The sequence below is a fragment of the Tyto alba genome, unplaced genomic scaffold (genome assembly GCF_018691265.1).
Source record: "Tyto alba isolate M040663 unplaced genomic scaffold, T.alba_DEE_v4.0 Super-Scaffold_12, whole genome shotgun sequence".
Classification (NCBI taxonomy): Eukaryota; Metazoa; Chordata; class Aves; order Strigiformes; family Tytonidae; genus Tyto; species Tyto alba.
The window spans coordinates 7,368,791-7,381,131 of record NW_024881274.1 but is presented as its reverse complement, the minus strand read 5'-3'; positions in this window follow the sequence as shown (position 1 = coordinate 7,381,131).

Genomic DNA, 12,341 nt, shown 5'->3' with positions numbered 1-12,341 from the left:
GTGAAGGCAAAGGTAGTCTAACTAGGCATTGCTACTGGTAGTGTGCTGGAAGCATTTGCTTAGTTGATATACCTCACTGTTTTCTTCTATGTGACAATATTTCATGACTACTGAGGCTGTTCAACACAGCCTTACCTCCAGACTGATGCTCCACTTATCTCTAGCTCACATTGGTTGGGTGTTTTGGGTTGTCTTTTTTTTTTTTTTTTTTTCCTTGTATTCTACATTTCAAAAGATGGCCGGATTGGGGGGTGGGAGGGGGAACACAACTAAATGCTGCCTTTAGATGCAAGTAAAAGGTCAAGCAAGACTGTTTTGCATCTGCCGATATGAAATTGTCCCTCAGATCCTGACACAAAGGTGGTCTTTTCTAGCAGGTAAGGTACTAGCTCCAGCTAGATAATTGTCTGTAGGAATGATGCTTGTGACATTGCCCTTCTTTCTTGGAGGTGACTAAACTACATCTGTGGAAACTGTTTCTAATAAAGTATCTGTGAACTGAAAGGTGAAGTGAAACAGTTTGACTAAACAGCTAGATAAAGGCAGAATATGCTTCCAGAGAAGTAGATGGTTTAAGGGGAGCTGATGTGGCCTCCATCGTGAAATCCATATTGACTTCTCTAGTCTGACTTCCAGCTTTAGTAGTAAAGCCCCAGTACTTGGAGTTTCACAGCCACTATATGGGTTGGAAATGCCATTTTATACATGAGGATCAAGCTGCATTTTGTCCCTGTGTGCTTATAGGTAAGAGCAGCTTGCTTTATGGTGCTTCCCAGGGTAAGAAGCCTCTGAGGTCAATGCATTTGTGAGATATGACTAGGCCATGTTGTGTCTTTTACAGTAATTACCTGAGGGTAATGAATAGCAGAATCAAACTTCATTAAAGAACTAGATATCTAGTTGAAGGGGCTGCATAAAAACTGCCTGAGTAAGCAGTATGCCTTTTATACTACTCATTAGTGTGGGGGAAGAAACAAAGGAAAGGCTGGTGCTTGCTGTAGGTTTGCCTGAGGCTTTGCTATCAGATAAGTACTATATTTGTAATTAAAACTGCTCTGCTTTTGTAACTTAACAAGAGCTTTTCTCGAGACAGCTGCATCAGTGTCAACTTCTAAGAAACATGAGCTCTGCTGTTCAATATAGATAACCCCTCCTGTGGTCCCAGCTGCAGGAGAAATCTGTTGGACAGAGCTTTGACTCAGTCTTTCTGGTCAGTACTTTCTTGACATTGTGTTCAGGCCATGCTTTCTCTGAAGCAGTAGAAGCTGATGCATCAGAGTAAAGCTTTAAGGAGGTTTTGGAAACTACAGGAGGGTGTGTGTGGCAATTGAATTCTTCCCCTTTTATTTAGTCTATTAAATACTAATTGGTTCCTAATGCAAAGGAGAGGAATTTACTGTTTTTGAGGAACAAAGTATATACTCTGTTAATGAGAACTAACCTTGCACTGGGGCACTAACAGACTGGTTTTGCCTTGCAGCCACTGCACTGGCATTGTTGCAGTACATCCCTTTTTCCCCTTAAGGTGTTGCTGAGAATTGTTAGCATCTGATTATGGGTAATACATTTTGCCTGATGCCTGGCTATGCCATTCTATTGTTCTTTTCTTTACCAAGCCTTCATCTATGCAGAGTAGGAATCACATCTGTAGCACCAGACCGGCTCATCAAAAACATTTAGCCTGGATCTCGTCTAGTATAGCATCTGACCAGGCACTGCCCAAAGCCTCAGGCCCTACAGAGGTGTTGTGGGGCTCTGTTCCTGCCTTTTCACCAGCACAAATGAGTTGAAATGTTTCTGTGAGGCTGCCTTATCAGAGAAACTTAACAAGCCATGGGGGGGCAGAAGCTGTCCAGGACTTATTTTCTAATATAAGGGAATGGATTCTTGGTCAAAATTCATGTGTGCTAATTAGGTATGGCTTTGTCTTGCATCCTTATCAGCTGTACTGATGTGGAGGTCAGCAGAGTAAGCAGCCTGTTGCCAATTCAGACTGTCCTTTACATTTTGCTGCTAGGCAGCATGGAGTTCTGCATTGACCGAGCCCACTCAGGTTGCATTAATGTTGTTGGAATAAGTGTGTAATTGCTCCTTGCTTCGTAGCTATTGTGGAGGCTGCAGAAGGAAGCAACGGGGAGAGGTTTGTGGACTGTAGAGGGTAATTAAGTATGAAAGTAAAAATATTATTCAATAGTTAAAAGCCCTGTGCATTTGGCAATATTGAATTTTGACGTGGGATTCTACTGCTTCTCAAAGGGAGCTTCTTGTCCTTTAGAGAACAAAACAGACTTACTCCTGCAACATGGTGGGACACATCTGATGCCTTTCTCCTTTCTATGCCAGACACGTCCTGCATAAGGAGGTGAGACTGAACCATGTCACTTTTTTCCCTCCTTGGTCCAGTTCTTTGCTAAGAACTCTTTAACATGCAACCACAGCTGATGATGATGGTATTGGAAACACCTGCACGGCATGCATGTTAAGTGGGAAGAGTCCACATGCTGGAAATTCCAGCTGGTTTTGTTTAGCCTGGAGAAGGCTAAAGGAGTTAGGGGGTGGGGTATAATTGAGAATCCCCTTTAACACATCTGCCAAATTATGTCAGCTTTTTTACTGCAGCCTGAACATGCAGGATGGTGGCAGCACACTGCTTTTTCCACCTCTGACTGCATCCTGATTTGTAGACTTGTCAGTACGCAGGGTAATTGGTGTTGATGGTGGCTGTTTGCTGGGGAACACCCTTTACATTTCTAATAGGTTATGGATTGCAGCTTCTCCTCAAAAAGGAGGTGGGGGGGCAGGGAGGGGATTGCTTTCTGTGCTGTAATGTAGAGATTTTAAATGCATCTACTAGAGAGTATTATAGTCATTATGCATTGTAAATGAGCTGTTTTGTGGCTTGCTCTAAAATAATATTAAAGTGGCAAATCCTTTTAGCATGTGTAGGAGGCAAAGGAAGGAGATAGCAGCCGGGATTCCCACAGCAGGTTCTGTTCTTATTTAGCTGTACAGACTTCTCCCTTGTTCTTTCCTGCTTGGGGTTTTAGTGGGGGGAAGAGCTCTTTAGCCTGCACTCACTGCCTTGCCACTTCACTTTGTCATTTTTTGGAAAGGGACTTTACTGCAAAAGTGCATTGTTAATTTATTGGAAATCCAACTTGCCTACCTCCTTCCCTCAAAGGAGTGGTAGCTCCTTGTTTACGGACTGATGGCAGTTTGGCGTGTGTGTTAATGTGGCACAGGGCTTCCAGAAGGGCAAGGTGGATTCGAGTGGGATTGCAGCATTGTCTGGCTGGGGTCTTTACACAGCCTAACAGCGGACCAAAGATGCATGAGACTTCAGAGTGCCTGAGCCTTTTCTACTCTGGGACTGGTGCAAGCTGACTAAAGGACCATGGGCTCTGGCAAGCATGTTGTGCGGGCACTGCCGATGTTACAAGGGTCAGTCATACAGTAATCACGCTAAATGGTGGATCTCAAAACACTTTATAGATATGATTAATCCTTCTCTCCTGTTCCCCTTCTGCTTGACTTTGAGTTGTTTCTGGTCCTAGGTAGATCAGGAACATTTTAGGTACAGGCTGGAGGTATCACAGCCCTAGACAGTGTCTGTCAAACTAACTGCTCCTTCCCTGTGAAAGGAGACTGACAAGGCCTTGACTGTGGCTTGGGATGGTAGAGGTTTGTTCAACAAAAGTATCTTTTGCCACAACTATTCCCCTGCCTTAGACTGGCTTTTCTGTGGGTGCCTTAAATTTGATATAGTATTCCTTTAGAATTCTGTTAAGTTGTATGTATTTTGCTACCTGACCTACTAATAGTGCTGATGAGCAGCAATGACTACATGTCTAGCTTTTTGCTGAAGTAGTTTACTCTTTAAAATCCTCCCTCTGCATTTGGATTCATACACAAAGAGTTATTTCCTTGCAGATCTCAAGCCATTTATAAGAGAGCAGCTTATTCATGGATGCAATTAGAACACTTGTCTGACTCATTACTAGAGTTAATGGTAAATCAAAGAAATATTCAATATGTTCCTATAATTATTCTTGGTGATTTGCTGGATTGTTTTCATCTTGGGTCTGATGTCAGTTTTATTTTGCTGATATTATGAATAAAAACCTTGTGCATTTTCTATAATGATCCACCTTGGTAGAAAATGCCCATGAATTCACCTGATTCACAGGACAGATAATGCAAGCTGAGGCTAAGCAGTGCAGGTAAGGACTTTGTCCTCCTCTTCCTACATTGTTCTGGGTGTTTGCTGTCTCTCCTTTAGAATCTTAACTATGATCCTGAGACTGCAAAAGGACTGTTCAGACTCTCCAGGTTTTGTGCATGGATTCTTTAGCGCAAGTTTCACTACACACCTTTCTTTGCAGAAGGTGTATGTTACGCTTTTGGCTCGGATCAAAACTGAGTCCGCTGAAGAAGATGAATTTGATATCATGTTAATTGTTTGCAGTATAGGTAATAGCTTTTCTTGAACAGGCAGTGAGAACAGACACTTTCCCAGAAAAGAGGTGAGAAGGGCTCTTCTGAAGGAATTTCAAGACTTGCTTATGGAATTAATGCAGCACTTTCAGACAGGTGGGGGAGTGTGTCCAGGGGCTACCTGCAGGGTGAAATCAGAAGGTATGAAGGCCCAGGGTAGAGTACACAGGCTCTGTTGTTCTGGGGTGGTAGAGGCAGTTGGAGGCTGTTCTGCAGTTCAGGGGTGGGTTCATAAGGTACAGTGTCAGACTCGTATAAGAATGCCCGCACATTAGGTTTTTGCTTTAACAAGTCATTCACCCATGAAGCACAGCAGTGTGTTTTCCAAAGGTCAAGGAATCTTGATTTCTGTGTTGGCAGTGTGACTGTATCCTGTAAAAGCTGCTGGAGCAAAGTGAAACTCTGTGGATTGTCACTTGTGCTGCCCATCTGATTCTAGGGCGACTGCGATAGAACAGCCAACACAAAGGCAGCTGATCAATACTCAGCCACCTCTCCCAGAAGTAATGGTCTGAGCTTAGGAGTCACTTAAGGGAAGCAGTTAGTGCTGACAGTCCTTCCAAGCACTTGTGTGTGAACTCATGTCTTCGTCCTGTCCTGGGTAGGAATAACTTGTGTCTCTTGCATTGCCTTTTGCCCAATGCATGGAGACAGTCCGTCTTCAGTTGCAGCTAACTGCTGGGTAGTAGCAAGATGAGGGCTGAAGATGAATTTTTATTCCTTGCAGTCTATGAAAGGGACAGGATCCAAGACAGTTTTAGCCTTGGACCAGCATGTTACCATGAGGTTACAGAATAAAGGAGGGTGGTACAGTTGTTCTCAAGTCATACACACGTTAGACTCTGAACTCATTCTTACCTATGCAGGTTCACCTCTGAAAGGATGTGCTATTTATTTTGTGCCTACCAACAGCTTATAAGCCTTAGCTCAGACTTGAAAAGCATTAATTCTTGCTTGCTTCTTTCTTTGATGTAAAGAGCACTTCTGCAAAGCTGTTCCTTATTCTGCTGTGGAGCAAAGACATTCACAGATCATCAGGCTCTGAGCCTTTAATGTTGAGAATGCTGGAATGATAGTATTTAGCAGACAACAGGTACCTATCTTCACAGGCACATGAGGGAGGGGAGATTCTGCAGGTTGTGACGTGGTCATGTGTTGAGTGCTGCTGCAACATCTGATTTAAAAAAAAAAAAAAAAAAAAAAAGAAAGCTTTCAGGAGATGATTTACTGTAAAGTTAGGATTTTTAGCAGAACACAAAGTCCTTTTCCCTAAAGCAAGATGCAAAGCAATCAGACCTTGATGTACCTTGTCAAATCAGTAGCCAGGCTCACCCTTCTAAGCTGTTTGCTGCCATGCTTGCTAAATAACTATAGCACTTAGCCCTTAGAGAGGTAGCAGATCTGAATGCAAGTCAAGATAGGCATCTGGCTTGACGTGGATTTTTGATGTTAAGGTAGCATGCCACCCGCCTGCAGAGGAACAATTCCGGTAATGAAGTTGCTGTTGGAAGTCAAAAGGTCACAGGAGAAACTGTTACTGGGACATCCAGTTTATTTTCATTGAGCTGCAAGTCTGGTTATTGCAGGCTTTGAAATTAAGTACTGTCCTGGTTTAGGCCTGGTTGGCAGCCAACCACAACGCAGCAGCTCTCTCTCCCTCCCCCTCCGGCAATGAGAAGGGACAGAGAGCCAGGCTTGGGGTTCGAGATAGGACTGGGATGGGGAAAAATTCCCCTTTATGGTCACAAGCAAAAGGCAGACTCGTTAGGGGAAGGAAAAAAAGAACATACATTTATTACAGACACTAACAACACATAACAGAGTAGGACAGTGAGAAGCATTGCCACATCTTGAGAACACCTTCCCCCCACCCCTCCCTTCTTCCTCCGTTCCTCCACTGACCTTGGTGTTCACGCAGCTGCAGCAACTCCTCCTCACCAGTCCCACTGCTCGTCACCACGTCCCTCCTTAAATACGTTATCGCAGAGGTGGAGCTGATGGGCTCAATTTCCCAAACAGAAGTGGAGCTGACGTGGAGCTGGGGGAGCTTCGAGAAGCTTCTCACAGGGGGCCGCCCTGATAGCCCCCTCCCCTGCCACCAAAAAACTCCAACACTCACTCAACCCAGGACAAGTACTTAGTTATATAAAGTTATTTCTGTGAAAAGCAACAACCTTTGGTCTAACTGGTGGTTGTTTTGTTTTGTTGGGTTTTTTTTTTTTTCCCTTCTCCAATCAGTACTCAATTCCTGGGTGAAAAGCACAAAAGAAAGGCTGTGCTCAGTTGGACCAAGCTGTACAGTGAAACTGTTCTTTCCTTCCAGTTCCCTGTGTGGATGGTACCCAGCAATGAGAGCTGGCTTCCCTATATCTGCTGAACAGTGCTACTGTTCATCAACAAAATGTGTTCAGGTTCACAGCTAATTCTGGCTCTGGATACTAGCTGTCCTGCCTCATTGTGTCTACCACGCAAGGGTTCACGCTTCCGTGAGACAGATTGGGCATGTAGCCAGTAACTCATACTTGTTACAGTCCTTTCTGTTTCTGTCCAGTCCCAACCCATGCAGCACAGACTCTTGGATGCTGTGGCTTTGTCAGCTAATGAAATCTGAGACACTGTCCGTTTGGGTGTCTCTCAAGCAGCCCCTAAATTCTCTTCCCTGTGAACCAAAGTGTCCAGAAATACTAATGCTGCATCATTACCAAAGAGTTTCCATGCATGCACCTTGCAGATGTGTACAGCATAATCACCTGTGTTCATGTATGTGCCAGCTCTCTCCAAGCTAGCTGATGAAGACATCTGCAAACAGAAGCTTACACCACCAGTGTCCTGTCCTAAAGATGGGGAGAATCGCCCTAGCTGAATTTGGGTGGAGGCTGTGATTGGTTCATCTGTGGGCTCTGTTCCAGCAGCCTGTTGAAGATTTGAAGGGGTGGTACTAAACTTGCAGTGGATGAAGTGCTTCAGTCAGGGCTATGCTGTAGTGGGACTGTGGTAGACTGGAAAGTTAGACATGTCACACTGCCAAGTTTTACTGAGCAGAAAACCTTCGTGAGTTGGATGGCAAGCCAAAGATAGAAAAGCTATCAATGTGTGGCCCTGTCCTGCTTAAATGCCGTATGGAAGCTAGATGAAGAGCACCGCTTCGGCTCAAGCTGGTGTTCGTGCACAGCACTGTACTGAACGCTTGCTACCTGGAGCTAGCTCCTTTGCACAGTGCAGCTCCAGGGTTGTCTGCAGGGTTGCCAACAATGTTGGCTGTACTGGGGCCTGGCTTAGCTCCTCCAGCCAAGTCAGGCTATGGGACCCCATTGGTGGAGAGGTGCAGAACAGGAAGAAACCCCGAAGTTAAGACTGAGCCTTGTCCTGAAGCTGGCAGAGCTGCTGCTGATACACTTCTCAAGCATTTACTGCAAGATTTGACAAAGGGCAGACTGATTCAATCTTAATGCAGTGAATCAGGGCAGCTATTTATACTACTTCTGCAGGGATGCTGGGTCAGCCATTTCCCATGAATCTTAATTCCTTTGTTCATTTTCTCTTATTCATAAGAACTTCTCCAGAAACTTTCTTATGAGGTATGTGGAGGCTTTCCCCTCGGTTTGCACTCACATATTTCTCATTCCTGGCTTGGAGGACTTTTTGATTCACTGAGGCTCTATTTCTTAAGTAATCTCTTGGGGAAAATCATTGTCACTGGTGAGAGAAATGCCTCAAAACTGCTCAGGATTAGGCAAACATAGATCAAAACCTTATATTTTAGAGGAAGAGGAGTTGGTGCCCAAAGCCTCACCATCAACCAACTACTGACAGTCACTGGGGCTAGAACTGAGTGTGTGTGAGGGAAATCTTCAAAGAATTTTCCTATAACCTGTTTCTCATCTGGTGATTGTGATTGTGCCATGGCAGGCAACTAGAGCCTTTATTTGGATTTGGAGGGCTTTGACATACAGGGAACTCCAGAGGCTAACGGTGTTATTGTCCCCCTGATTCAAAGCATCAGGTCTGGCCTGCCTTCTTGGTGCTAGTGTGGGGAACTAAGTTCTTATGTCTAATGCACCTGATCCTGTAGCCTGTTAGGGTGACCTGTTTCCTCACCAGGCCTTTGCTCTAGAATAGCAGACAAAGGAAACCTATTTTCCCTTATCCCAGGAAGAAAACTCAGCTCTGAGTTCCTGTAAAAGATGCAGACTGTTTAGACTGTTCAGTGTATCATGTAGAGTTCTGTACCCATTCCTTGAAAACTGCTGAGTACAGAAATATAAATTTTAATTTTAAAATTATTAATTAATTTTATTTTTTTTGTATGATCGGTGAATTGTAGAGAGGTTTGTGTGGTGTCCTGCAGTTAATACTCCTCCTGAGAGTTGCAGATGAGGGGGGAAGAAGACTGAATTGTCTCTACCCTTAGCCAAGCAACCAGACATGCATCTGTGCAAGTGTGTGCTAGCAATACTAATCAAAGAAGTGCTGGCAGAGCCCTGCCCAGCAAACACTCTTCTACAGTAGCAGCTCATTATTTTGCTGATCACCATGCAGTTTTCTAAAAACCACTGACCCCTTGTTAATCTTAATTTGATGCTGGCAACCAGGCTACAGGGGTTGTAGTTTCCCCCTACAGTCCCATACCAAATACAATGCTTTCTGAGGTTGTAAATGGAAACCAAGCAGCTGAGAATTTGTTTAGATGAGGGGAAAACATAGCCATATAAACAAATAAAGAAATGGTTTTATACCTGAACTACAGACTGTTTCTTTAAATCTCCACAATTATGGAAGATTTTAAAGAAAACAGCTAAACCAGTGAAAAGCCTTTTAACAAAAAGGCTAAGCCAGTGCTGGGAGTAACAATTAGGGGCACAGTGTAATTTTCTCATACCTCCATCAGATAAAACCTGTGGAAACTAGCATCTCTACATGAATTGTATCTAATTGATCCTGTAAGTGGAAGTGGAAGACTGGAAAAGGATATCCACCGTCTGGAGCTGTTTCAGTGCTATGACTGGGAGATATGTGAACTTTCGCTTGCAGCAATAGGTCCTGGACATACTTCTTGGCCTTGACTCTAGGTAGAAACTGCCGTGGGCCTGTGACAGGGATGAAATGTGTTCCTGAGTGAAATGAGAGATGGTTTTCCTAAGGGACAGAGTCTTGCCAACTGTTTAAAAGGGTTTTCCTTTCTGTGAAACATCCAAAACTCATCATAAAGTTCCTACCTCTAAAAGAACAATGTACAGAGTAGTTGGACCTAGAGCGATCTGCTGGGAGCAGCAGGGACAAAGGCCCTGGGGGAGCACAGGTGGACGTGCCTGATGAGGTGCTGGGGCCATCTCTGCTGCAGACCACAGTACGGTGTAGAGATGCTTAAGTTGGCCTGAAGGAAAAGGGCAGCAACACAGCCTGATTCAACAGCCTGCAGCGTAGAGCCCCAGGGACATACAGACCCTTGCTAAACCAAAACTAACATGTACCCTGAAGCCAGAGACTTTACTGTTGCTCCTCTCATCCAGGGAGCACGGCTGCAGGGTGGTTTGGCAGTGTTACAGCAGAGGGCAGGAGGACTGTTTCAGGCAGCATGCTCCAAGCCCAGTTCTGCTGCTTTCACTTGGGCCAGACCTCCCTTGGAAAGACTCCCAGAGACGTATCACAAAGAGGGTTGGGGACCACCCTTGCCTACTGATAATAGTTGTAACGTATCCAGGCAAGACCCTAACTACCAGGCAGCAGGAGCCACTCTTCAGCCTCAGGTACAATTTCAAAGCACCATGTCAGGCTTGTTCTGCTACCTGGATGTTAACAAGCTGACTCAGAAAGAAAGAGGAAATTTCATGTCTTGCACATTGTTATCTTTCTTATCTGACTGCCTTTGTGCCTCTCCTTCCCACCTCTCTGTGGAGATAAATCAAGGGCCAAGACTATATTCATGTAGCACAGGCAAGAGCAAGAACTCAGGATCAAGGTTCTGTTTGTGGAGCCTCCCCAGGCCAGGGCCTGGCATGCTGTTACCTGCCAGAATAAGCATGTTTAATTACTGGCATTAATATTCAGGCCATGAAGTCATCAGCATTTGTATTTATTCATTTATATAAATGGAATAAGCTTTCCAGAGCACTGCTGCTGACAGCACGTTCCCTCAAGGCCCTTCTTGAGAGAAACATTTTCCATTTTGCATCTATACATTTAAATTAATTACAACAGGTTGATTGATTAAATGAAATAAGATGATTAAGCGACAGTTGTAGAAATCATCTGGGGTCAGAGTAAACACATGTAAAAGACAAGTGATTCACTTGCAGTTTGATTTTTTGCCTCAGATCAATGGTTCCCTGACATTTCTTAGATATGGGGGTTTTAAGTACTTTATTGGGATAGTGCATTGCTAAAACAGAAGGAACTTTATGGCAGAGGCAGACACTGTTCACTGAAAACAAAGCCATGCTATTGCCGGGAACCACAGTATCCTCTCTGTGCTTCTCCTGGCCTCAGATCCACACTCTGAACTAGGCATTTCTTTCTCACATTATCTATTTGCCATGACTGTGAAGAGCTGAGAACAATCCTGGTTTCTTACATGCATCTCTTCCCATCCATACACATGCAGAAATTGCAGACTCACCCTGCAATGCTGACACTGCTCAGATCTTACTTCCAGTCGTTCTGCCGCAGTGTTACACCAGCCGGTCTCCACATACCTCTGTTGACAGGCTGCCTTTCTCCCCACAGCACCTCCTGGTATTCTAATCCTGGTCTTCATTTGAGCACCAAATAGGTGAAACCAGTTCTGTACTTAGTATCTGACTCAGTAATAGATGAAGAACTTTGCTGAGGTAGGGGTGGGATCATCAAAAGGATACGTGCAGCCTTGTAGAGTTGTTCGAGGTTCCAACCTTTCAGTAATGTATGTTTCAAAAAAAAAAAAAAAATTAAAAAGCAATGGTCTGTGTACTTACAAACCCATCCTGGACTCATGTCAAATTCCTCCTGGAAATGAGTCTGTACTCCCGCATGCCAAAATGCAGGGAGTGTTCCAGGTTGATTTACTGCCCTAGGACCAGTAGGTTTGATGGTTTTCATCTCTTAGAGGGACTGGACTTCATTGGGTAGGAGGAGGAAAACCCAAGCCATTCAGAAATGTACATGTATTGGAAAAATTGTTTTTAACATATTCCACTGGGATTTTTCAAGGCAACCAGCAGTAAATATTATGAAACTAAATATGAAACTGCTGTTCATTCCCTACACTCACCCAGCCAGGGTGCCACCTATGTTCCACAGCTATTGACTAGCTAGATTCTTCTCTCCAGCTCCTTCTGTTGCTCAGGTATAATAAGCTATTTTGTGGTTCCAGCTCGAAAGCAAAAATACCTCTTCAGCGGGGGAAAAACAAACACCTTAGCAGAGAAGGATACAAGCTCATTCAACACATTCTACCTTTCCCATCTTAAGAGGACTGACAGATCATTGTCCGGATAACTTTGGAAAAGTAATCAGTAGAAAGTCCATCACTGATAAGCTTTGCTTATTTATTACTAAAGTGATGGGTTTCCTAGGGGAAGGGGCCTCATTCTGACAATATCTACAGAAGAGACAAATAATTAAGGTACAAAAAGGCAACACAACAGGAGCACTGAAATCACAGCAGCTGCTGGAAACCATGACTTTTGGCAAAGTTTGCAGAATTGGCTTACTGCAGCAAAGCCAAGGCCCCAGCATTCCTGTGGATGACAGCTGGCTTGGTATCTCTGAACTTGGTGTTTTCCACAAGTAGAAAGCACTGGCTGTCAGGGATAAAGGCAGTGAAAACCACCCCAGCACTCTAAGAGCCTATGAGATTAATTGTAAGTGTG